The following is a 27363-nucleotide window of genomic DNA, read 5'->3' on the forward strand; positions in this document are numbered from 1 at the left end:
ACAAAGCCCAGAGAGATATGAACACAGATTAGGTTTCCAAGACTGAAGAACAGTGTGCAGGAGAGGGTAGAAGGCCTGGACAAGAGGTGGGATTTATGTGAGAAGCAATATAACCCTCTAAGGAGCCTCAAGACTGTAACTTCAGGCTCTAAATCTGTCAGTAGAGCACAGATAAACCGAAGGAAGCAAGGTCGGAAAGAGACATTCAGTAACTAAAAGTTAATTTGCTGGCTGGGCATTGTGGTGCACACTTCTAATCCCAGCACTTGGGAGGCAGAGGCGGGCAGATCTCCGTGAGTTCAAGGCCTGCCTTGTCTACAAAGTGAGTTCCAGGAGAGCCAGCACTGTATATAGACGGTGACCCTGTCTCAACAACAACAACAACAAAATCAATTTGCTGTAATTCCAGCATGTAGGAAGTGGATGCAGGAGGATGGTGAGTTCAGGGCCAACCTCTCCTACATTGCAAGTTTAAGGTCATGAGACCCTGTCTCAGTAAAAACAGGTACTAAAGTACCTCAGTGGTAGAGCACTTCACTCACATGAACAGGCCCTGGGTTCATTCCTCATCACTGAGGTGGGGGGAAAAGACACAAATTTGCAAAGTAGCAAATATGTAAAATTAGCAAGTCTAGTGTCCTAATGCACAGCACGAGGATTGATATAGGTAATGAAATTGCAGTGTGTATGAGATCTATGAAAAGTCAGGTTTTATCTGCTCTTGCCACAGAAACAAAAATAAATGTGTGTGTAAGGCCATGGTTGGTTGGATGGATTTGCTTCACTGTGGTACGTTATTTACTGTCTCTACAGACCTCACAATATCATGTTGTATACCTTAAGTATGCCCAGTGAAATTTGTTTATTTTCAAGGTTAAATAGCAGTGATTTAGAGCCAAAGTGGTAAGCACTCTAGCTCTTGATGAGACTCTGATAACAACAGTACTAGCTTGGGAGAGGCTTTCTAGGGGGCACAAGGGAGCCACTTGGGTACTAGAAAAACACTCTGTCTTCTTCTAGCTGACAGTTACGTGGTTGTGTACATGGTTACACACTAAACTATACACTTAAACTATGTGTATTTTACTACGATGAAAGAAAGGAGGGGGTGGGTGAGTGAGAGAGAGCCTAGGCCTTGTTGAGACCCTGGTGCAAGAGAGAAGAGGGATAGACTGCCGGTGGGTGAAACTGACACCGTCTGCTGAGGCCCGGCGTGGACTCAGGCACTTGAGTCCAGGCAGGCTAATTGGATGTAGGAGGCAGGAGGGCAGAGGTCCCTGCTGTCTCTGGAGGCTTCCTGTCCTAGGGATGAGTAGATGCTCCGAGCCACCACTGGGGAGGGAGTCGAGGAAGCACGGGGCAGCTCCCAGGGCTGAGGCTGCCAGCTCCGAGGCTCACACTGCTGAGGTGGAATCTGGGGTTCTGGCAAGATGCCCTGTTTTTCACAGCATCCCCCCGACAGTGATGGCAAGGCAGACAGAAGCTGTTTTTTCCTTCCAGTTCTTTATCTTCTGTAGTAATTATGAATATTAGTTCCATGTTTTCACACAGTCATGACTCACATGCTTTGGCTGAAGATGAGATGCGGCCACAGAGTCCTGGTCAGCCACTCATGGGGTAGAACCACTTTCTTTCTCTCCCTCTCCAGGGATCCAGGACACTGATGAGTGAAGGGCTTGTATGTGGATAAGGTCTAGACTTTTTGCCAATATGCGAGGACATAGCCTTCAGGCTCCCGCGCATGCTCCCTCTGCCCCACCCCCTTCTGTGACCTCTAGGGACCCAGTCTGATCCACTCCATGGTATCAGGCCTATGGTTCCAGGAATTGTTCTTCTAGTATGGAGTTGACTTAGGAGATTCCCTCCCTCCCCCTTGCTCCAAGCATCTCTTTTCTCTGGAGAAAATGATGTAGAACTAGTGTTGCATCTGGGGCCAGCTGAGGACAGGAACCCTAAATCCCCAGGGAGGGTGATTCAGAGTTTGGTCTTGCTGTAAAGAAACTGGTTCAAAGTAGTAAAGGACCAGCTGGGAGGCGAGTCTGCCTTTGGTTAAGACTGAAGTGGCGGCTATTAATGATTGCTGAAGTAAACACTGAGGTCCATGAAAGACAGGGTCACCCTAACTGGAACTCACTGCCCATTACCACTTCCTGTTCAGCATGACGTGCACGTTCTCATGAAAGGACAGTACTCTGTGGTCAGGTGGATTTCCTGAGCATTGTTTTTGCCAGTGACAGACAGTAGGAAGGACGGAGGGAAGCAGGCTGGGCTGTGTGTTTTAGACTCACATATGGTCTGTCTGGAGAGGGATTTACAGCCCTTACATTTAATGTGCTGTGACACCTTCTCTAAGAGTCTTCTACCTGCCTTACATCAAGAAGCAAAAATGACAGCAAATCCAGTATTGTATGAAGTTGGAAAATTGGTCCTTCAGTCTCTGTTCCCCTGTCCATCAAGTAAGAAACAGGCAGGGACTTGTGGATCTCTCGAAGCTTTACATCAAGACTTTTTTCTTTGCTTTTTTTTTTTTTAACAGAATTAGTTATTTCTCAAGGGAGTCCATTTCTAGAGTCGTCTTCAAATTGTGAAAATAATTATTAAAAATGATAATGATTGGACAAGTCAGCCATAGTCCGTCCGTGCAACAGGAACTGAGCAATGAAAATGGGCTAAGCTGGTACTGAATCAGTAACCTGGGTACACACATATTAGACTGAGTGAAAGAGGTCAGTACACAGACAGTAGCACACTGTGAGTTTTGTTGATTATGATTCTTTGGGAGGATAAGGCTAGTAATGGAGAACAGACCAGCCCCCATTAGAGTCAGGAATGACAGGAGAATTTGATCAAGCACAAGGGAATATTTGGGGAGTGGAAGTGTTACTTGCTCTGCTTTTGCCTGGGAGTCACAAAATTGTGTATGTGTGTGAAAATCTATCCAACTGAATACCAAAAGGGTCAGTTGGGTATCGTATGACAATTTTCAAAATTAAGAGAAGTGGAAACATATGGGCCTAGGAGAAGGGACTACAGCTAGCTAGCATCCAGTTTGGTGTTTTACTCTGGAGCATTCTCTTTCATTGACAGTACCTCACTTAAGACTCCTAGTTCCGGCCAGGAGGTAGTGGCGCATGCCTTTAATCCCAGCACTTGGAAGGCAGATGCAGGCGGATCTCTGTGAGTTTGAGGCCAGCCTGCTCTACAAAGTGAACAACAGGACAGCCAAGGTTGCACAGAGAAACGTTGGTTCAAAATACCAAAAAAAAAAAAAAAAAAAAAAAAAAATCCCAAATCCCCTGGGAGGTATGCACACATGAACTGTCCATACTGTAAGATGAGAAAAACACTCAAGGCTTAAGTGAAGGAAGTGATGAGTCAGAGCTACAGAGCTAAGCCTCCCGTGCCGTCCATCTTTGCTATCTATCGCTGAGTAAACCCTTCAAATCCCAACAGTCATTTGATACGAGTCATGTGCTAGATGGCTCTTTCACTCCATGTGGTCTTGGCTGGGCTGCACTCCTCGGAAGAGTTGGGACTAGAGTCATTAACATGGCCACTTGTTGGGCTATGGCAGTTGGTGGTGGTTCTCAGCTACAGCTGGCCTGTTCTGGTTCTCTGTGTGGGTAGGGCTTCCCATAACATGGTGGCTGGGTTCTTAGAGAAGTGCTCATAGCAACAGAATTAGAAGCTGTCCATCCTTTTTCCCCCCTCTAAGATTTAGTTTCATTTTTAATTATGTGTGTAATTGTGTGAATCTGTGTGTGGGTCTGTGCATGTTGTAAGAGCAGTACCTGTGGAGTCCAGAAGGTGGCATCGGATTCTCTGGAGCTGTAGTTAGAGTTATAGGCGCTTGTGGGATTCCAGACCTGGGGCCTGGGATCGGGCATCTGGTCCTCTAGAAGATCAGGGAGTACTCTTAAGCACTGAGACATGGCTGTGGTTAAACCATGGCTCTCCTCCCCCTCGCGCCAGCACCCAGCTGCCCACTCTTTTAGAGCCTGGGCTCAGAACTTTGAGGGTGACATGTCTACCACATCCTATCCATGAGCCAGCCCAGTTGCACCAGGATGCAAGCTGCCATGGGGTGGAGAGCATGTAGAGGAAGAGAGAGAGGGCATTGTTAGAGCCACCCTTGGGAACTCGTTCATTCTCACTCAGCTATAATTGACTGTGCACCCCAGCATGTGTCAGTCAAAGCCATGAACTGGCAGGGGCAGGGAGCGACAGCCCTCGAGGTTCTGGAATTGGTTTTCTTTGGAAGTGCAGTCCCTTCTTTGCGGAAAGTGTTGACACACATCCACTCCCTTTGGATGGAGTATGAAAATTCAATCCTGTCTTGAGGATCGGGTCACTAGGGACTGTAGCTCTCCAGAAAGCCTGGGTTGAATTGGCCAGACTGTCACAGATTCAGTTAGTAGGAAATGAGAACTAAAGGCAGGGCAGCACTTGCTCAGCACTCTTGTCCTGAAGCATCCCCTCTCCTCCCCCACCCCTCCCCTGTTGTTCACCTTTCATCGCCTGGATCCTTGAAAAATACTAGAAGCCAAGTTTAGACTATTTCCTAGTGTGGCATAATGGACTTGGAGGAACCCTGTCCCCAAGGCTTCCAGAATCTTCTTTCCCTTCCGCGGCTTCTCTGATGGTGGTAACTCTCCTGCCTGGGGCCTTCAAAGCATCTCTGTTTACAGGACCGTGGAGATGGTGCCACAGCCCTTGGGCTCTCTGGCTGAGTGACACACTTGTCAGGCAGTGGGAGATCAGGCTTATCTTGAAGAACACTTCCTGCTGCTTGGTCCCCCGCTCCAGTGTCAGCCCCCAGAAGAAATATTTCCTTTCTGCTTGATGTTTTGTCGCAAGTGGGAAACTATAAAATAAGCATTTGCTTATGAATTAATTTCTGGCACACACAGCACTCAGTAAGCCTCATGGCGCTGTATATCCGTCCTGCAACTCCTTGCCAACTTCTGTGTTCCTTCCTCCTAAGATGTTCCCACCAGCACTCTGGGGGAAGTTCCCTTTGCTTCCTCTTCCCTGCAGAGGACAGGGGTTGTCCTTACCTGGAATGTGGAGGAGGAAAGTCTGTCTGTGAACATATATGGCTCTTTTAAGTTTAAAGTTAAGACAGATGTTTGGGGAGATGTGTGCTGCTAGCCTGACTATTGAGCATTCCATAACAAACTAGGGGGGTAATTTTTTTTTTAAAATATATATATTTTTTCCTCTTGGAGTACTTGCTTCCAATTGCAGAAGCACAGTGATTTTCAAGTGGCTGCCCACGGCAGTTCCTCTGCCAAGGTCTAGGTTACAGACACACCCAATGAGAGTTTTTCCTTCTGCACGTAGGCAGCTAGAGATGGAAAGTGTGAGATGCACTCAGTCCAGAAACTGGGCTGTGAGTTCATCTGAGAAGAGAGAGTTCCCTTATTCAGGGGCCTTTCCCCCACCACTCTCCTGCTTTTGGAGGTTGGGTTAAGAAATGAGTCCCAGCCAGTCTTGGGTATGATATCACACCAGTTCCCAACAGATCACTGCTGAGCACCGTAGGAGAGAAGCACATTGCTTTGGCTGCCTGTGACCCCCACATCTCAGAGAGCTACCGGTAGAAAGGGTGTTTGATTCTCTAGCACCAAAGGGAAGGCCAGCTTGTGAGGAGATCAGCCTCAGTTTGACAGGGCAGTCACCCTGAGGAGGAGGAAAGATTGGTATGTGAGGGAGTTATGTAAATGGGTGTTGTTTTTGGCAGGGAAGTTAGAAATGAGTCACTTTCAAGTGGTGTTTTCTAACCTCAGGTTTTATCCATGTGGGAAAGAAGTGAGCTAGCCCAAAGTCTGGGACAGTTCTCTCCGCAGCGTGTAGGGACTTAGGGTTGTTGGCATTAAGAACTGATAAAGGCAATCTGACATCTCCAGGAGACATCCCCACCTCACCCCCAAGCAGTGCCTGCCAGTCAAAACTGAGGGTTCTGAACAGTGAAGCCTCCCACACTTGCCAGAAAGACACGTCCAGGGTCCATCCCTGCGTCCTGGCCCTCCTTGGAGAATTGATGTGTAAATGTTCAGAGATTTGAGGGAGAGCCTTGAAAGGGAGCCCTGCTGTGTGAAGGGCTTTGACCTCTGGAGTGGGACAATGGAATCTGAGCTTTGTCCCAGTCAGCCTTGAGTAACTTTGAATTTGAAACTTAGTTTCTCTTCCGTAATGGGTGTCAGAAAACAAAGTTGATCATAGAGCTCTCCAGAAGATTAAACAAAGAGCAAGAGGGAAAGTGTTTGGCCCAAGGGATGCCCTTTCTTCAGACCTGCAGCAAAGTCCTTAGCCTTTCTCTGCCTGGTTGCTCACCTGGAGAGCAAGCTGGTGACAGGTGCTGCCTTTCAGGGTGCCTGTTGAGTCACAGAAAGTGCCTTGTGTAGCAGTCAAAGCTCCTACAAAGCCCTTGAGCTGTGTGGATATTTGTTTTCATTGACTCATAAAATTTCTTGTCATTTAAAGACAGACTTCGTTTATTGGCATCGATTTCTGTCAAGAATGCCTCTGGTTTTTTTTTTGTTTGTTTGTGTTTGTGAAGTGATTTGTCACCCAGAGAGGCCTGTGGGATGTTCGGTTTTCTCTGATTGTCGCACTCAGTCTACTTAAACCTTTCCGGTGGTATATTTGATTTTGGACATCCGGAACGGTTAGGAAATGTGATCACCTGTGGTACGTCACTTCTTCCACCGGTAACCACTCGGAAGAAGTAGAAGGCAGAGGGCATCCTGGTCGATTGTTTCTGGTGCATTGTGCTCCTGGCTTGGCCTGTCCTTTCCCGGCCTTCCATGCTTTGACATGTGAGTGTATTGTCTTCCCATCCTTCTCCAGGAAACCAGAGTGTCATTGAGCAAAGGTCCTTTGGATTATTTGTCCAAATTATCTAGGTCTCATAGAAAGTCATAATTCCAAAGTAGTTAGTGAAGGGGCTGGAGAGGTGGCCTCAGTGGATGAGAGTGCTGCTGGACAAGCATGAGAACCCGAGTTCTCACGTGAATGTAGTTACACGTGTTCCTGTTACCCTAGCTAGCACCATGAGGGACAGAAGCAGGGGTTTCTCCGAGGCTTAATGACCAACAGCCTCGTTCTAGGTTCAATGAGAGAATGTCCAAGGGATAAAGTAGAGATTGATAGAAGATGATACCTAATGTCCTTCTCCGACTTCCATATGTGTACAGAACACACAGTAGTTACCATGCTTGGGCATATCAAACTGAGCTAACTTCCTGGCAAAGGAAAATGTCAGCTCTCAGAGTTCTATCCTGGTTGTTGGTGAGTCTGCCCCAGTGACAACCTTTGGCAGTGTACGGGCCTAAAAGCACTCAGTTTTGTAGTTCAGGGCGAGATGCTGCTGTAGGATTCACAGCTTCCTTCACCCAAGACTGACAGTTGTGTCATGAGGAGAAGTACCGATCTTGGACAGGCCCAGGGGGCACTCGTTCCCAGTATTCTTTCCCGAGTGGGTGCAGGGAACCAAACCAGCCTCTGGAAGAGCAGCTAGTGCTCTTAACTGCTGAGCCATCTCTCTAGCCCCTTCTCTGACATTTTTATTTCTTGCCCTTTATATTGCAAAATTTGAGCACTCCTTCAGAGACATCTGCCCTTGGAACCCAATTCTTGCCTATAAGTTGTATAGGAGAGAAGGGGATTAGAACTCTGCTCTATGTCCTTTCTCCCCAACAATTATAAGTTTTTTTGTGGATGGCCAGAAGAGCTGATGTACATAAAAGTCCACTTCTGTCTCCAGTGTGGACTTTGCCACTCGGCCCATCTGTAATTCCAGTTCCCGATGATCTGACACCCTCCTCTGGTCTCTGTGGTCACTGCACACATGTGGTGTACAGACATACAAGCAGACAAAACATCTATATGCATAAAGTAAAAATAAAACTAAAAAAGGTGTCAGGGAATATTTCAATGATTCATAAGTTGAGCCATTGTTTCGTTTCATGTCCTGAACCCACAGCGGATCCAGACTTTCCTCCTTGCTATCTGTTCCTTCACTTCTAGGTCATTACCCCTCTGCACTTGTCCTTGTAACTTCCGAATATAGAATATAAGCTGACACCAGATTCTCCTTCTTATGATGGCAAGCAGTGACCCAAGGGCCACATCTAACTAGTTGCCCACGTTTGTATAAAGTTTTATTGAAACAAAGCTGTCCTTCAGTGTCCTTCATGGCTCCTTCCACTCACAGGGATGGAGCTGAGCAGTTGGCATAAAGACTATGTCCCTTAGCACCTACGATTTTTACCATGTTGTCTTTTAGAAAATGGTTTGCCAGCCCCTGGACTTGCTTGATTATTACTACTGAATAATAAGCCACATAAAGGAAAGAGGTGTAGATTTTACTCCTTTGTTCTGAGTTTGCCCCTACTCCAGAACTGGCAATTACAGGTTTTAGGCAATATTCATCAGATGAACAGTATCTTAAGTCCCAAGATAGTGTAGCCACTTAGTCAGAAAACAATAGGAAATTCAGGGTCATGAGTATCTTCTGTCTATGCATCCATCCATCCATCCATCCATCCATCTATCCATCCTACCTACCTTCCTTTCTTCTTTTGGAAGTGGGGTCAGGTTGAGTTTATTTTTAGAACACTGGTTCCTCCCTGGAGGCAATATCCCCTTTCCCGTTATTGTATTTCTTGACCCCTGCTAGCTGCCTTTTATCCTAGATCCAGAAGGCAGGGTAAAGCAGTCATCCTCAGGGATTGTCCATGTGGCTGAGTCTAGACACCTGAGATTCCAGACTTGTGATCTGTGGGCTTTCTCTGACCATCCAACCCAAGGGCATCCCATTTTTAAGGTTAGTCACTTCCTGGTGGCCTCATGATCTGCTATTTCTGTGCTTCTCACAAAAGTTTTCCCGGAGGAAAGACAGGGACTCCTAAAGGCACATAGTTACCTTTGAAATACCTGAACTGTTGGGACCTTGTCTCCTCCCTCTACATGCTTCCTGCATGATCTCATTCATTCCCAAGGCTTTCCCAGCCAGCATTTATGCCAGTGGCTCCCAAAGATGTGGCTCGTGGTCCCACTTCTTTATAGATTTATAGATCCCCGTTCAAATCCCTTTAGGGCATCTTTATCTCAGTTAACTCTAAGTTAACATGACTCCAATCAGGCTGCTGTCTGTTCTCATCTGTTCCAGGCCATTTATATGTCAAGACTTTGACCATGAGTCTCTACCACCAACCCCCCCCAGACACCTAAGCTAGAATCCTTGAAGTTGTTCATTATCTTTCTTTCTGACTATTGGTCACGAATTAATTCTGTGCCCATTTTACCTCCCAGTGGTTTTCAGCCAGCATTCACTTACAACTTCCCTTGAGCTAGGAAGTTGGTACTCTAGAGTAGATAATATGTGCACAGTGGCACAGCTAGGGTTGGAGTGGGACCATAAAATGAGCCTGAGTCTTTGGAGCTCACCTTCTCTGTCACCTTGATATACACCCTACCTGTCCTGGCTGCATAAGGCCTGAGTTTGGTACTTATCCCATTCAGCAGTACCCTGCATCTCCTAACAGTATTGTCAGTGACACTTCCAAAGAGAAGCCTGGCAGTCTTGTTCCCTATCTTCACAGACTCCGATGCCATGCTGGTGAAGTCTGTGGATGTCCTGCAAGACAAGGCAATGCCAGGATTTCTTCCTTCTCTTTCCCATACACTGTCCTGCCCTGCACCTGCAGTGCTGGCCAACTGGGTTGGGCCGTGTACTGAAATGCCTTTGCTCCGTGTGGGACATGCCCACTTTCCCTTAGCCCGGAAGGCTTGCCAAGCCCTGACTGAAATAGCTCCTATTCTGAAACCTTTCTCTTGATCCCCTGAAGCAGAGGCAATGGTCTCTACTTCTGATCAGTGCCTTACTTGGAATGGAAATGATCCCACCCCAACTGGAGTTGGGTGAAGACCCCAGGGAACCAAGGCCCAAGCTTCCTGCCCCACCCCCACCCCCAGTACTCTAAAGAAGCTTCTGCAGCTGGTGGATGAAGTGTGCTCCGCCTGTGTGTGATGAGTCAGTGTTCATGATCCTACTCTGTAGGTCTTTCCTAGGAACTTGGTGAGGCCATATGTGGAAGGTACTCAGCTCTGCATGGGGCCTGACACATAGTTCTTGCGAATGAGTAGTAGCTTTTACTTTAGGATTGTACTTCTTCCCTCTCCCACTCATTTGAGAAGATAATGCCCTGGTTAAGAATCCATCTGATTCCGGAGCATGCACACCGTGGTGTGTGCTCAGGGAATATTCCCTGAGGATAGAAATGCTCTGGCCCTGGTCCTCTGTGCCACCATGATATTTTAACCATCTTACCCTTCTCATTGCCAACATCAGGAGAGCTTGTTAATGGTTACTGACATCATACTGGAGGGCTTTCTTTAAGAATAAGAAGGAATTAGGTTTATCTGAGCCCAAAGGAAATAAATACACAAAGTCAATGGAGAAATATCTCCTGGGCTAACTTCTTCCTTTTTTCTCCTTAATAATGACTACAGACTGAAATAAGGAGTCCCAGAAGCGAGGAACTCAGCTAAGGGCCCTCTCTGCCCGGGCTCGTTTTTGCTTCACTTGGCAGTCCTGCATGAAAGGTGTTGCTTTGCTGTGACCCCCCCCCTTTTTTTTTTTTTTTTTTTTTTTTTTGCTGAAGAGGAAACAGGGTTGAAGGCACTCAGAATGACAGAGCTAGCTGGCAGTCGTGTAGATGTCGTTTCCTGGCAGGAGTCTTCGTTTTGGTCTCTGCACAGTGCTGCAAAGCCACCACCAGCTTCCCTGATGGACCTGTGCCCACTTTGGGGACCTTGTATCTTTGTGCAAGACAAGTGGTATCTGAGCCTTCATTTTGGTGGTGGCCTCTCTTTGGAGAATGTGCTGCCCTTCTAGAACTCCAGAAGATAGCTGGTGTGGTTGGTAGTTTGGGTCCATTGATAAACTTGGCCATAAATGACAGAGGAAGAAGTCACGAAAGACTTTTCCCTTCAGCTTAGGCATCACTCACTTGCCAAATAAAACTTGTATATATTAAATGCGTCTTCCCCTCCAGCAAGTTTCGGCTTCTCAGAGCCATGAAAATTAGTGACGAGAAGACTCTCCTTTGAGGCTTCCCTTCTGTGACATGGAAAGCAGCACACTTAATTAAAGGTCTTAAGTAAAGTTGGATTTTCCTATCAGTGATACTTCCTTCCTTGCGTCTAAAGAGCATAGGCCCACTGGCATGTGTGAGACTTATTTATACTCAGCTTTTGCCCGTTTTGCAATGATATTAAGTGGACTAGATTTCCCCCTATATTCCCACCTTTGCTGGTTGAAGAATATTCTTTTTTGAGGAAGTGACAAGAAAGGGAAGGGACTTCTTGCCTTCATCAAGTATTCCCAACTATGCTGGGTTCCATGAGATGGCCCCAGTTACAGATGAGGAAGCTGAGGCCCAGCAAAGTCAGTCTTACTCCCGGTCCCCAGTTGTCAGAACCAACATTTGAAGGCAAGCCTTCCTCCCTCAAAACTCTCTCACCTACATTCCATATGACACAGGCTTTCAGTCACACAGGCAGGAAGTTCGTCAGTACACTATTCATCTGACCGAGTCCATGCTAGATAGCAGCGTCTGTTTTATCTTTGGAGATGAGAGAAGGCCATAGTTCTTGTTTGATCTGAGCAGCAAGCCCTTACTGCTTTGACGTATCCAATTAGCTTTAAAGGTTGACTTATGAACTCATACAGGGAAGCATGTTCGGTCTCATATTGCTGTATAAGCTTTTCTTTGGTTTGTATTAGTGTTCTCATTGTGTGTAGCTTTGTCTGGCTAGAGGTGAGTGTATCCAGCCATATAAAAAAAAAAAACTCTTGTTCAGTCATTACATTTCTTGGTGTTTTCTGGGCTTCATCTTGAGGGAGAGGGATTCTGGGATAGACCTCAGATGGGTGTTGCCAACCCCTTCTACTATTCCCAGCGTGGCATGTATGTGTGAGATTTATGCCTGTCTTATATTTACAAGAGGAAGTATCCCATTTAATTTTATTTTCACACTAAAACCGAAGTGTTAAGAGAACATAGTGTTTTAACACTCTCTGGGTTATCAGCTGCAGAGCGGAGGTTGCATATTGTCACATACAGTTTTCTGAGTACATTTCTACATTTGTTACCTGGCAACGTAGCTGCGTCGGCACATGAAGATGTGTCGGTCTCTGCCAGTTCCTCACCCTCTGTACTGTAGAAGGGAGAATGCCGCCTTCTTCTCTGCAGGGATGGAGACTAGGAGAAGGCACGGAGCTGATGGGCTTACAGGAAGACTGACTCCCTATGCACTTTAACACCACCACCAAACCAGAGGTTGTCCTGTCTTGGCAACAACTGCCTTGAATCTTGTGTCTCTTTCCTCCTGGGTTAGGTGAGGGGTTTGTACTCAGTCACCATGAATCCTTGTTGCTGATCTTTGATCTTCTTAAACTAAAAACAAACAATAGCCACCTTGTGTTCTAGTCATTATGTGAGTCATCTGGATCATTTTAATAGTGTAGTGAAGATATCCTTAATTGCTTTGATTTGATCCCCAGCCTCCTGCCTGATTTAAGTGGTATGGTTTTGACTACCTGTGACTTCTGATGATTTAAAAAAAAAAACAAAACAAAAAAACAAAAAAACCATAATACAATGAGAGCCACAGCATCTCTTGCTGAAGGTCAGCCACTGAGCTGATTATAGCCCAACAGAGTGTTTTGCTTGCCAGAACCCTGAATTGAAAACACTCATATAGAATTGGAGCACCAAAGTGGGGTCTTTATGTGCTTTGGGGTCTTCACAACTTATCCATCATCTGACTAATTCCTACTTGTCTGACCTTTGAAAACATTGTAGTTTTGAAACCCTTTATTATTATAATTATAATTATAATTTAGTACTATAGGTTTAAAAGTCTCCTAGTGTGCCAGGCGGAGGTGGCGTATGCCTTTAATCCCAGCACTCGGGAGGCAGAGCCAAGGGTATCTCTGTGAGTTCGAGGCCGGCCTGGTCTATAGAGCGAGATCCAGGACAGGCGCCAAAACAACACAGAGAAACCCTGTCCAAAAAAAAAAAAAAAAAAAGGTCTCCTAGTGTACTTATACATTCTAAGATTCAGGAAAAGCTTCATGAGACCAAGGGCATTATATTCTCCAGCATCTGTAATATCCTCTTGAAGAATGCTTGCTAGGGAGTAGTTTCCATGGTAACGGTTTTTTAAACAGTCTGATGGCATCAACAGGTTAAACAAGAAGTCTTCTGGCTCAGTGGCACATCCTATAAGCATGGCTCCTTAGAAGGAAGCCTAGAGAAGTCTGTGGCTGAGCCCCGGATGCAGCCACTGAAGGGTCTGGCCAAGACAGGCCAGGTTTTACGACCTGTTGATTTTACAATGCAAAGCTTATCTGTATCAGTTTGTTCATAGAGAGGTCTTTGTAGTATTGAATTCGTATTGTCTTGCCTGTTAAGGAAAAGACAGACCGACAGACAGCTGCCTTTGCCTGGAAGGTAGTTAGAACCCAGCACTTAGCTGGAAGGCTTGGTCTCAAATACTCAGCTCCTTGCAAAAACCCAAGGAGCCACTTTCGTGAGGCTCGATCTGAGTCTTTGCCCCCAGTCTGTCAGTTTTCATCAGGAAAGGGTCCAAGAAGAAATCACAAGATTCTTCACCCGTCTTTTCTGTTGCTTGGTTTTGTTTTAATATCCAAAGCGTACTTGACCCCGAGGGTTCCTAACTTGGGCCTGAGGAGTCCCTTTAACTTTGGAAGTCTGTATCCTGCTGTTTAAACTTCAGGATGATTCCTAACTACATTAGAGCCCTCAACCAGCAGGCTGAGGCGAACTTTAAAGAAAAACCAGGTCATGCCGCATGTTTTTGGTGAGCACAGGAATCAACAAAGAGACGTTACATAACTTCTATTTATGTCCTCCTTGCTCACTATCTGCAGGCAGGCAAGAGTCGCAGAGCTGGGATTTAATGAGCTCTCTGGGTTTGCTCACCTTCCTGAGCTGGTAGGAACCAGCTTGTTCTCAAAATGCGTCAGTAAAGAATCAGGCTGTGGGTGGGCGGCCAGGGGTAGGTGGACTGCATTGTTGCCATGGTGTTTTTTAATTCCCCTGTCTCTCACAGATCCTGCTCTCCCCTTCCCTGACTCCCCAACCCCCCCCCCTTTTCTTTTCTTTCTTTTTAGTCCATAAGCTTCCTTGTTTCTCACGCCCACTCATGATTTCTTGGAGCTGTCTCAGGAAACAGGAATATTTTCCCTCCCTTCCCCAAACACCCCCATTGTGTAGTTCCAGGGCCTCCGAAGAGTTTTTTTCCTAAGGTGTTCTTTCCCCACCCTCCCTTGTCTGTTTTCCCGTGATTTTTCATAACCACTCCCTCCATTGCAGGGGCTTGATAGAGGCTTGATAGAGGCTTTCTGTGCGCTGCTAGATTGCTCCGGAACCAGGTGGATTCCGTTGCTTCAGGCACAGCAGTTTGCCCCCGGAGGAGAGAGGTTGTTTGTGTTTCCCTACATCCTGGTCTGTGCTCTTGCCCTGAGCTGAATGACATCTGTCTCCCCTGGCCACATTATGAAATAGAATCCCACATATTATAAAAGAGATTCATAGGAAAACAAGAGAGTAAGTTTGTCCCACAATGATGGTTCTTAGATAATTTGGGTGGCCCCTATTACCTGAAAGTTAACAGGTTGAAGTTAACCCACATTAAAAAAAAAAAGTCAAGGGCTAGGAAGGGGAGACACTGGATTTGATCTCCATGTCTCTGTCTCTTTCTCTCTCTCTGTGTCTCTCTCTGTGTCTCTGTCTCTGCCTCTCTCTCTCTCTCTCTCTCTCTCTCTCTCTCTCTCTCTCTCACACACACACACACACACACACACACACACACACGCACGCACGCACGCACGCGCGCGCGCGCGCACGCACGCGCGCGCGCGCGAACACGTGGTGACTGATAGCAAGGAAGATATACATGGCTGAGGACCCAATGGCTGCCAGAGAATGCTCCCTACACCTTGGCTTCTGAGGGAGCCACCTAGGTTTCTGTGCTGACTTTGTGTTGATCCCTACATACAAGATTGAATGGAAGCTTTTCACAAGTACAGAAGAATACATTGGAATGAGAAACTACATAGAAAAGAATAAATAGTTCCAGCAAAACGGGCTTAAGATTTTTTTTTTAAGTAAAAATTTAAAAAGTCAGACCCACCCTGGCCTTGCTTACAAGTTGTGCAGTCCTTAATAGAGGTAGCCTGTTTGAATAATCAAAGGCAGGCTGACTTCCCTTCCTTAACTTGAGCTGCAGACATCTGCATAAAACATCCCAGATTCCAGACTGAGGAGGTAATTTTTTTTTTCCCCTCTGAGTAACTGGAGGGACTTTCCCTTTGGAAACCTTCCAACAGTTAACTTGACGGTTGAGACGTTTCTCTCTCTTTCCCTGGTGCCTAGTATGGAATGCAGGGCTTTGTGCATTCTAGGCAGGTGTTCTACCAGTGAGCTTGTGCTGGGAGACTACCCGCAGCTTGATCCCTGGTGTGGGGCTGGCTTTTCAGTCACCTCACACCCAAGCCTGGAGGCAGCCCTCTGTTCAGAGAACCTTCTTCATGTTCACAGCTGGCTGCAGTTCTGTGCCTCAGCTCCCTTTGGCACTTTGGAACCTACCAAACACAGATTTCCGGAGGTCCACTAAGATCCCATCTGAAAGTGTCTCTCCATGTTTTACCAGTTTCCTATACCTGGGCTTTGAGCTTGCTTCTCAGCTTAACTCAGACACTCAAGGCTGTGGTCCTGTAACAGCATATGAATTCTTCGCTCCACTGTTCCAAGAACCCTAGACTTTAAAAAAAAAAAAAAAAGAATACTGCTATTGAAGGAGGAGAATGCATCACCCTCAAGCACCCAGCATTTGAGAAACGTGTTTTTATTAATGTTCTTGCAACATGAGCCCACAGACTGTTCAGCCCCGAGTTTGTAGCTGTCAAGCCTGGGGAGGGAGCCAGCTTCTGAGACGGAAGGGCCCACAAAGAATTGTCCTTCCTGCTCCTGAGTTAATAACGCAAGCAGCTGTGTCTCTGAAGCTGGCTTGGTTAATGGTTAACTGGGTGGATTAAAGATCCCCAACCAGGCTGAAGCTATCCCAGAGTTAGAGGCAAAAAAAAACCCTGAGAAGTGCCAGCACCACACCAGTAGCTTTCAGCTGGCCCCCCTGGAGTGTGACACTTTCCTCATTTAGCAGGACTTTGAGCTTTCACATACCCGGAATTAAACCTCAGCTGCTAGATACAAGCAGCTTAAGGGTTTTGGAACCGTGCCTCCCTTGGGGTTGTTATTCATTCATTAATACAATAAATATTGAGTGCTGGACAAAATGCTTGTGCAAGTCAGGACAGGGACAGTGTCTGTCTTGACTTTAGTAGTATGCCATCCAGTGGGTGAGATGGCTAGGAAACCAGCAGACATCCTGTGTGTAGCAAAACTGGGAGAGTGAGACAGTGACGGTCAGTCCTTAGGACGACGGCAAGGGCAGGTGTGGAAGAGACATCTGTTCCGGGACCTGACACGCGGAATAGAGCGAAAGCAACTCTGGCCCAGGGCTGGGTGTGTTGGAGCTGCTGAGGAGGCCAGTGTGGCAGGAGCACCATGCAGGGCGGGCGGTAGCATGAGGTGACTGTTCAGCTATGGTAATACGCCTGTCATCAGGTGGGAGGCTGGATTAGGTGATCTCCACACTCCCTGCCAGCCCCTCCTCAGTGCTTCTAAAGGGCACCAAGTTGGCTCAGGTCAGTGACCTGCTTGGATACATACTACCGCTGCCAGGGCTGGAATATATTGAGCTAACAAAGATGAACACCATGTAATTTCAACCTGACCACCTCCGTCCATTTGGCTATCTGGACATGTCACTGTCAGATGCTTTTCTGGTCATAGAGACGTTGCCTGAAGGGCCCGCATAGTGAAATGGGCCTGCTGGCTTGGGGGATGTGATGGTCTCCAGAGTGTGTCTGCAAGTGAGTTGAGTTGGATGGTCCAGGGATGACTGTAAGTGACAACAGGCTCTCCAACAACTGGTCATTGGTTTTGGTCTTTGGCATGAAAGGGGTATTTATTTTTCTTTGGATTTTAATGGTCTGGCGCACTTGTCACAGTCAAGTATGTTAAGAGCTGGGAAGGGTGCAAGGGGACTAGCACTGAATCTTGCCAGGTTCCCTGTACCACAGGGACTATCACACATGTATTTCCTATTTACTCCTCCTAATAGGCCTCTGCGGTTGTTCTTAATCTTCCTCTTTCCTCCTGTAGATGAGGGAACTACAGTTGGATTTTAACAAGTGACCTGACCAAACCCATCTAGTTCCCCGATCACCCCATACACAGGTCTCTGCCTCCCTAAGGATATAGGACGTGAAGCTCTTTCTCAGCCCCAGGGCTTTGCACAGACACAAAAAATGTGTGAGCCAAGTAGTGTTCTTGGTTCTGCTATAAATTTCAAGGCAAGGTCCCTGGGAACTTTGGAGCTCTGAGTCAGGAAAAGTTGGTGTAGGTTAATGAATGGTCTCCTCAGTTACACAGAACAGATATTTGACCTCAGTGGTCTGTTCGAAAAATTGACTTCTTCTTCAGGCCTTTTTTGTAATCACCACCATCCATGTGGGAAAGAATAGCTAGCCATGGCCAGGGCCTCAACCATGGGCCCTCCTCTTTCCAGGCTAAAGACACCACACTCAGCCCCTCTGTAGCTGGTGTAGATAGAGTGCATTGCTTTATACTGAGCTGCACTTGCATGAATGAGGGTGGGTGTCTTTTCATCCTGCCCACCCACATCCCTTTGGCCACCTGTGGGACACCTTTGTGGCCTCAGGATGATACCTGATGAAGAAGCTTCATTGCAGAATGGGCCTGAGGGGTTAGGAGATAGGGACTGAAAATGCTAATGTCCTAACATGTGTCTTGTCTTTCCTTTTCCTTTCTCCTTTCTTTCTTTGGTAGGATCTCACTATGGAGCTTAGGCCTCCATCTCTCAAGTGATAGGATTTATAGGCCTGTGCCAACACACTTATTAGTTCAAAGAACATTCCTTGGTTTTTCCCAAGCACTTCTCACATATTCCTTTTGTGGTGTCATGATGCAGGTTGGAGGTCTGAGGAGGAGACCTCCATGCACTCTGCACTTAAGATTCCACAGGCAATCTGTGGGCAAGCCAAGTCGGGACTTGAGAGTTTCACACAAACAGCCAAAAGTGACTCTCTGCATCATCACCCCAGAAGGTGCTTTGGGGCAGCCCCAGAGCCATATCCCAGATTGTTGGCCATTTTTTTCTTCTCTGTTTGAGAAGCTATCCATGGGTTGTGACTCTGAGGCCTTAAATCCTTTGAACAGAAGTCTTCCTGAATCTCAGATTTATAGTAATTAATAAAAGGCACTATTACTGATTTTAAAACAAGGCTCATACCCATTCAAAGACAAACCAAAATACTTCTTTGCACTTGTGGGAGATTATCAGAGACCTCACCATACATAGTTCCCTTCCACTTCCCCATGTGCTTCTTGGATGGCACTGACTTCATTGTTTTTATGGGTTGTGCCCATTTTACATTCCATTGGTCATCTTTGTTTTTTCCGGGAGGCTTTAGTTTTCCTCTTCCTGTCTTTGGCCAGAAATCACACCAGTGTATCCCCACAAAAATACTGACCTTTGGGATCCATAACAAATTTTGGTAGTTAAATCTGGAGAAAAAAAAAAAAAGCTCAGAGACACACAGTTCTCCAAAGCCATGGCTTTGTTCTGAGTGACTCTTAAATCTTCCAGCGAGTGATTGCTGCTGGCATACCTGTATAGTCAGTTGCACTGAAAGACATTTCACTTATTTCTTTATTTTATTTATAGACAAGTTCTCACTATGTAGCCTAGGCTGATCTCTAATTTTGTGATTTTTTTTTTCCTGCCTCAGTCTACTGAGTGTTGGAATTGCAGGATCGCAGTGTGCTATCATGCCTGCCCGGCCTAATTTTTTTTTTTTTTTTGTATATTTTGTTGGCTGAGATATTGGTGATGAATATGTATGAAACTATTCCTATTCTGATCTGCATGGTGATCTGCATGCTATGCTATATAGATGGGGCAGAACTTCCCAGCAAGTGCTAGCTCCTGTGGGCACTGAGAGACAGATGAAGGAGAAAGCAGCTCAGCTTCCTGCTTCAGAAAAAGTGTGCATCTCAGAGAAGGGCAGACTTGGCTGCTAGATAAAAGATGAATTATTTTCCTTTGAAAAGCATCATTAAAGGTCTGTTTTGGCCTTGACCCTGAAGACCAGGAACCTAGTGACTCCAAGTGAGGGTATCCTTGTCTTTACCCATTCTCTCAGGCATCAGAAGTCAGGGACAGGCCTGAACATGTCCTCTGTCCATTCTTGGTTGGCAGAGGAATTGAAAATGGGTGTACATCTTTAAGCCATCAGAGGTGGCTCCACAGTTCAGATGAGGCAGAACTTGGTTTCTGAAAAATGACATTGAGATGTTGATGATTTCCCGTGCACCCTTGGCTTCCTTTGTTGGTTCCTCCCTTCCCATGTGGAAGTTTATCTTATGTCTTAGCTCATTCAAGCCTGAAACAGCCTCAGAAAACTTGGTGAAGTGAGAGCTACAGGTGTTTCGTTAAAGCCCATCAAACCTTACAAAAAGAAACGAAACAGTGACCTTTTTTGTTTGTTTGTTTTGAGACAGGCATTAGCTATCCTGGAACTGTGTGTAGACAAGGCTGTCCTAGAGCCTGTAGATCTATACCTACCTCTGGCTCCTGAGTGCTGGGATTAAGGGCATGTGCCACCACACTCAGCTTAAAACTTGATTGTTTATATTGAGTTTTAATAACTTTTGCAAAGGGAAATATTCTCTTTTTATCTATCCATCTTGCAAATACTGGAGAAAAGTTCATGTAAAAGACTTAAGGGGCTAGAGAGATAGCTTAGCAGTTAAGGGAACATACTGTTCTTGAAGAGGACCCAAGTTTAGTTCCCAGGGGCCTCTGAGGGCACCTGCACTCATGTATCATACCTACGCACAGACTCATATACACATAATTAAAAATAATTTTTTTTTTAAATTGAGAGAGAGAGACAGACACTTAGGACTGACTAGGAAGGCAGGCCTAATGTCAGGCTTGTATTCTAGCTTTGGAGGTAGTTCACTTTAAGAAGTAGAAGCTTATATGTTTAGCTCTGTGTCTTCAGAAATCAGATCGCTTTCTATAGCTAGGAATAGTCTAGACTGGTTTTACTTTTATTTCCTACATTGTGACAACTACTGGGTAATGCTATTTACCATGTTTTTGCTGTCAGTTTGGAAGCTTTCTTAAGCTACCAATACCACATGGGATTGTCACTGAATGTTACTTGAATAGGAGATTTTGACCCTCACATACCACCCATGGATCCACCTATCCTATATCCAAGTGTCTTACCTTGACACAGGTATTAATTACTGTTAGATAATAATATGACCATGCATTTACATCAGGCTCAGTAGGAGTTAGATCATTTTTCACAGTTTTATAACTGCCACCCTGATGGACCCCTAGCCTCCATGTAATGAAGACCAGGCAGGTGGTACAATCTCATTTTTTCAGATACAGAATCCTTAAGACACAAATGAGGTTGAACTATCTAAGACTACAGGATTGGCTAGTGAGGCGCCAAGGCCAAAATACTAATTTCTGAGCCCCAGTTCTCCAGGGCTGGTGTGTCTAACCAAGGGTAATGTTTTGCCTCATGGTTTCTGATCTTTGACTTGTGATCATTATCCTTGGTTTCTAAGACAAAGACTCAAGTCCTACAGCAGTTATTGTGTGACAGTGGTTTGTTGAGAGCTTATAAACCCCAGCCCTGGCAAACTCGCAAATGCCAGAAAGGGACTATTTGGGAGTCAGAGTTAGCAAATATATTAAGCATCCTTGTTTCCTGTGGAGGTGCCGTCCTTGATACCTTTCACAGTGATTCTTCACCATGAGAGTGGTCTGTTTATGCCTCTGACATAGTTGGAGAATAGCAGTGGATGGCTTAAAAAGCTGCAAGGTATCCAGATTATGACAGACTCTTGTTCAGCAGAGATAAGTTTAACAAAGCAGTGGTTGAAGGCTAGAGCGTCAGAAGCATGTCAGGCTAAGTGTGGGAGCTCCAAGTACTATGTATGACTTGCCAAGTTATGTAACTTCTTGGAAGCTCTGTTTCTTCGTCTGTAGAGATAATGATGGCACCTACCCATGGGGTAGCTGAGGATGAATGGAGACAGCGTGTATCACATACTTAGGCAATGCCTGTCAAATTGGCATACTTCCATTGCTGTTGACTACTATATAACTTACAGAAAGGGTCCCCAGGAAGTGGTAAAATCTCAGTTAATCACAGGTCCATAGCCATTGCCATAACTTTGTTCCATTGGGGAAGGCAGAAATTTAGTTAAGATGCCCCCCAAGACCCAGAGCTAGTGGTAAAAAGAGTAAAGGAAAGAGGAAAGGTAGACGCTTCATCAGCTCTTGGACACACCATCATTGGCTCACTGCTCAGCCACATTTCTCAAATTCTCGGACTTAGCCCAAGGACTTAATTCATTCTGCAGCAGATAAGTGAGCCATGCCAAGTATACAACGTCATGGCTATATCAGTCAGGGTCATGTCTTGTGAAGCAATCAAATAGGGGAAAATATCTCTCTTTCTGGGTTTTCTCAGGGTCCAGTTTGAGTGTTTCTAGAAGGTGGAACCACAGGGTACAAATGTCTTTCTTTGGAGAAGGATCAAAGTCCCACCACCACCCTGGCCCTGGGCTGCTCCTATGAGGAGATCTTCTGGATCACAGGCATCTCCACTTCCTGCTGTCCCCCTGTCCTGTAGCTGAGATGCCCACAGAGAGGCTCCTCCAAATTGAGCAGCCCAGTGCCTGGGCAGGTACAAGCAGATAGCTCACTTTCCGGGGAGTGCCATGTGGAAGAGCCTGCCATTCTTCTGAGTTCTGAGCGCTAGAGCCTCCTGTATGCCGAGGAAGACCTCTGCCTCCTATTCACTTATTTTCCTGGCTATGTGTCCAGGTTATAGGAAGGGCCTCTATCTGCTGTGATGGTTTCCTCCAAAACCTCAGGCCCATGTTTAATTAGGGATGTCACCTCTTATACTTACAAAAAAGTTTCCAGCACACTCCAGATATCTCCCTGCTTTCTGTAGGATGCTTCCACTCTCTGCTGGACCCTAACCTCAGGGTACCTCTTGTCATAAAATAAGCCAGGCTGCATTTCTTTGTAATATCTCATGTGGAGGTAGCAGGTGGCCAACAGGCTAATTAAGCAGTAGTTTATTTTCAAGATGGACCAGAATAGCAGGTAATGATATTATTCTTTTATTGGATACCTGTCTCGTTCAGTTCATTAGCACCTATCACACTCAACCCAAGATGGGAAAACTGTCCACAAGGCAGTGATCATAGAGAATAGGAGTGCCAGCTCGGACTCTCTCACCACAAGCTTTCGTGGTCCTGAAGAACTGAACTGAGCAACATCTTAGTTGGGTTTCTATTGCTGTGATAAATCCCATGACCAAGAACAACTTGGGGAGGAAAGGGTTTATTTCATCTTACACTTCCATGTCATAGTCTCTCACTGAGGGAAGTCAGGACAGGAACCTAGTGGCAGAAACTGAAGCAGAAGCCATGGAGGAATGTTCCATACTGGCTTGCTCTGTTTGCTTTCTTATACAGCCCAGTACCAACTTCCCAGGGGTGGCACCACCCGCTATGGGATAGGCCTTCCCACATCAATCAAGAAAATGCCCCATAAGCTTGCCTCCAGGCCAACGTGATGGGGGCATTTTCTCGGCTGAGTTTCCCTATTTGGTGACTCTAGCTTGGGTCAAGCTTGACAAGAAACTAACCAAGACAGGCAGTTAAGGAGACAAAGGACTTCTTTTGATGTTTACAAAATCCTTTGCCTGTGTGAGCCTCCATTTTCTCGTTTGTGTAATGTGAAGGGGGTAGCCAAATGGGTATCTTGTAAATGTTGTGAGTTAGTTCCAAGAGGGAGTTTGGGTGGTTCTGATACCATCTCAAAGGGATCCTTTATGCCTGCCTCTCTTATATAAGGTGTCTTCTCACAAGATAGTACATTCTCTCTCTCTTTTGTTTTATTTTGAACCTTGGCTGATAATGGCTGTCCTCGTCCCTACCCCCACCCTACACTGCTGCCTGGAGATGGCTGGGGCCAGCAGCCACTTCCTTACCCTACCCCTGACCCCACTTCCTTCCCTCAAGCATGTCACATGCAAACCTGCCATACCTCGTGTGTTGCGCAGCTTGGCAGTGAGCGTCTGCCCCTCAACAAGCCCTGTTTCCTCTGTTTTTCCAGCCTCTGCTCATGTCTGCCCACCAAGGCTGTCTTCCTGTTGGGCAAGAGGGAGAGAGTTTTCTGTGGCTCTGCCACAAGCCTCTGACCTCCCCTGACCCTAGCGCGCTTGTGTGCAATGTGCTGGGTTTATGAACGATGCTATCTGTCTTGGCGATCTCCTCAGAGACTGATGAGGCAGCATCTATGAAAAGGGTTTTGGCATCCAGTGTGATTTGGAGATAACAGAAGAAGGGTGAGGACAGGTCAGTGAAGGGCAGGCAGATGCCGTTCCCTCGGGTGACCAGGGATGTGCTGGAAGTGGCCCCGTTGTATACATTACCGAAGTTGGTTCCCTAGCATTCTGGAACCAAAACAGGCTTGTCTCTTCAGTGTGGTACAATTTTTACCCATGGTAATATGTACAGATTTGAAGAGTGGAACTTGATTAGATTTTTTTTAACATTTTTACACTTATTGTATGGCGACAGTAACAGATGACCACAAATCTAGAGGCTTTGGGTTACCAAATTCATTATCTTACAAGTTCAACATGAGTCTTTCTAGGTTATAATTCAGGTGCCAGCAAGACCATGTTCCCAGATAGAGGCTCCAGGGACACTCACTCCCCTTACTGGCTGTTTGCAGCTCCTACAGGATGATTACACTTCTTTGCTAGGCTCCCAGCTTCCCCCTTTAAACACACAGCAATACCACTGCTCTCCCCCTACCTCCTGGCTGCCTTCCCCCATGATGAAGGACCCTAGTGACGACAGCGGGCCCCTGTGGTGATCCGGGGTTGTCTTGTTGTTGACAGTTGGATGATTAGCAGTCATTCCATCTGCCGAATTCATGTCTAGTATAAGGTACAGTGCACATCGGCAGGACACGGGGATGAGGATGTGGATGTCTTCAGAAAGCCCCTTGTTTGCTACATCCGTGCAACTGCCACGCTGATCACTATGCTTCCTTCACTCCAGAACATTCTCTTATCCCCCTTTATAGTACTTCCCATCACTAATCAGAGACAACCGCCATCTTGATTCCTGTTGCCATCTAGTGTTTCTTGCCCTGGGCTAGATTTGCATCGAAGGATTCCCTGACATCTGCCAGCTGGTATGGAGGGCAAGACTCAGAAAAAGTAAAATCTCCGTGTGACAGCCCTTGGCCTGGGGGAAGAGGCAATTCACTGAAATAGGTCCAGGGGAGAAAGTGGACATGAGGCCAGGTAGGACTAGGTCTTTGGGGCTGTGGACCTGTTTGCTCTGGTCCTCAGCCCCACGTGGTGTGACAAAGCCATACCTTCTCTCCCTCCTTAGCACCATGGACAGGTTACCTCAGAAAGAGGTTTAATGAGATGAGCGAGCAGACCTGTGAGGAGTGAGAAGGGCCCAGTCTCTTAATGTCTGGATCTCACCAGGGAGAAGGCAAGTGAATGGCGCTAGCTGGCTCTGCCAGGTTGTCCCAGAGCTCTGAGTGGCTCCACATCTGTCCTCTCCACATGGTGCACCTCGTTGTGTGATAGAAGGCCCCCCTTCTTCACTCTCTCTGCCGTCGGTATCACTTCCCTTCTTACAGAAGATGCCACCACTTCCTTTGAGAGGCCGGAAGTCTTCTTCCAGCTGTCTTTGTGTAGCTTGGTCTTTCTGAGAGCCTGAGCCTGTGTTCCCTTATGCCCTAAACCACTCCACCTGGCTGTTCTGCTGAGGTCACAGTCTTCCTAATTGTGTCTGGGGTGTGCTAACATATTTAACATGTGTTGTCTTTTAGGGTCCTGAGAATTAACACTCGTCAGGTCCTTGGTTAAGATGCTCTACAAAAGGGTTCTCCTCCTGGTACCTGGTGAAGAAGCCAGTGACCTTGACCTCCTGTGAGAGTGGCTCTGACTTTCTCTCTGGGACTTCAAGACCACCATACTGTCACTATACTCATTTTGCAGATGAGGAGAGCAAGACATCAGAGACCGTTATTTTCTAGGGTGACCCCGGTAGAGGAGCTAAAGCCGGGCAGTGGGCCTGGGCTGTGCACTCCATGTACAGTGGCAGCCCTTTCACCCGGGTAGAGCGGCGGGAGTGTGTGAGGGACCGGGGATGGAGCCCCACACCTTGGAAGAACTTCCCTCAAGGCACTGATTGCATTTCTCCCCTTGGATGAGAAAAATGCCTGCAGGGGGATACGCATCTCTCACCTTCTTCAGTCACCGTCTTTTTCTTGTTCTCCTCATAAAGCTGCTTCAGGTCCATGAGGAGCTGACCGAGGATTGGTATAAATAATGCAGAATAGACAGAGTGGCCAGTTGCAGACTTAACACAGAAGCCCTTGCCCTTCTCTCATTTCAGGAGAGCTTCCCTTACCCTGGAGGTGTCAGCTGACATCGGCTGGGTTACCCCCCTGGATGCTGAGCCCTGTGGTTTACAGCAGGCTGGCTGTGTGCCACCACTCACTGTTGGGGAAGACAGATGACAGGCTTCGTTTACTTATATATTTTCTTACTTGAAGTACTTTTTTTTTTTCTCGAATGACCAGATTGTCCCCAAATACTTTTAGAGTTGCCCGGTGCTGGAATGGTAACTGCATGAATCGTCCTGAGGCTTGCCTTCAAGTAGTCCCAGCAGTCCCGCTTGAGCAGCCTCTCCTGTGAGCCTGAGTGTGGGAAGGTGTTATATGGCCTGTGTCCATGGGAAGGCCGGTCCCAGGAATTAAGCAGCTGTGGTTTGGTTCTTCATCCTCTCGTGGCTCATTTTATTTGTGGATGTGTTGGCTCCAGCTAGGGAGAACCATTAGAACTTGGTTTTTGATATTTAAGCAGTTTTTTCAGAATTTATTTATTGGGTAGCATTTATTTTTCTCAAGTTTGCCGAATGTAAGAAGGAAGCCACTGAGGGGAACTAGGCAAAAGAAGAAACAGAACATTAGGTTCATGACATTCTTCTGTCAGATGTCTATGGAGTGCCTACTCTGTGCTGAGCCTCCTCAAGGTGCTGTGGAGGTGGCTGCCGGTCACGGGGCTAAGACACCTGCCTTCACAGAGCTTACGCTTCCGCACAAGCCAGTGAGCAGGTGGACAGTAAACACACAGTGAGATTTCAGGGCATCTAGCTCCAGTGAGACCAGAACTGGGCCTTTGAAAAGAAGCAGTTGACCTGGGCTTTGTTTAGGGGTGCCTTCATTAAGGAAGGAAGTAACCCAAGTGGTGAGATCAAAAGATGAGGAAGGCCTAGCTATGGAAAGATCCGGCACTGGAATCGTCTGCCACAGAGCTGTCTTCCAGGAGACCCTTGGATCTCGTTCCTTGGGACAAAAGGATAAGCCTTTAAGTGGTCACTGGGGGAGTACTTGAATTACTGTTTCCTTTCCTCATCCAGGTTCATGGTGGGTGGTATTGGGTTCACTCCTGTTTCTCATGTACTTGACACATTGCCCAGCTCATGACAGGGTCACGGTAGCAGGTGGGCGACTGGATGACATAAGAAGAAACCAGAAAAGGATCAAAAGGCAGCAAAGGACAGTGGAGGACACTCCAGGTGTGAACTTCATTGAAGAGGCAGGGTCTTAGAGGATTCAGTGACCACATGGTCCAGGGGGTAGAGATGGGGCTAGCCACTCAGGAATGCTTGGAAGGGAAAAGTCAGAATCTGAGAGTATACAAAGGAGGGGCCCATCCTGTATTGTATACAAGAATGAACCAGAAATCAAGAACAATGAGCAAGAAGAAAAGGACTCGAGCAAGAAAGTACATGAGCGCATTGGACAGATGTTGGTCACTATGGTTTGCCAGTGGCCAGAAGAGCCAGGGTAACTGCAACCGCCTGGTAGCAGATGGGAACTCTGTGGCTCTGTGGGATGCTTTGCTGAGTTGGGAATTGGGGGATATACATGTAAGAGCTAGGGGACTTTGGGACTGAAATAGTGCTTTCCAGCATTGGAAGCCTAAGGCTCCCCTGTGTGGGAACTTCCATCTTGCCAGAATCAGGTATGAAG

General features: G+C 46.6%; 1 protein-coding gene across 12 annotated transcripts in view; it reads left to right on the plus strand.

Moving 5' to 3' along the window:
* Itpr1 (inositol 1,4,5-trisphosphate receptor type 1) overlaps window positions 1-27363 on the plus strand; it is a 341014-nt gene that overhangs the window by 233416 nt on the left and 80235 nt on the right. The window lies entirely within an intron of this gene.

Source organism: Peromyscus eremicus, chromosome 3 (genome assembly GCF_949786415.1).
Source record: "Peromyscus eremicus chromosome 3, PerEre_H2_v1, whole genome shotgun sequence".
NCBI classification, from domain to species: Eukaryota; Metazoa; Chordata; class Mammalia; order Rodentia; family Cricetidae; genus Peromyscus; species Peromyscus eremicus.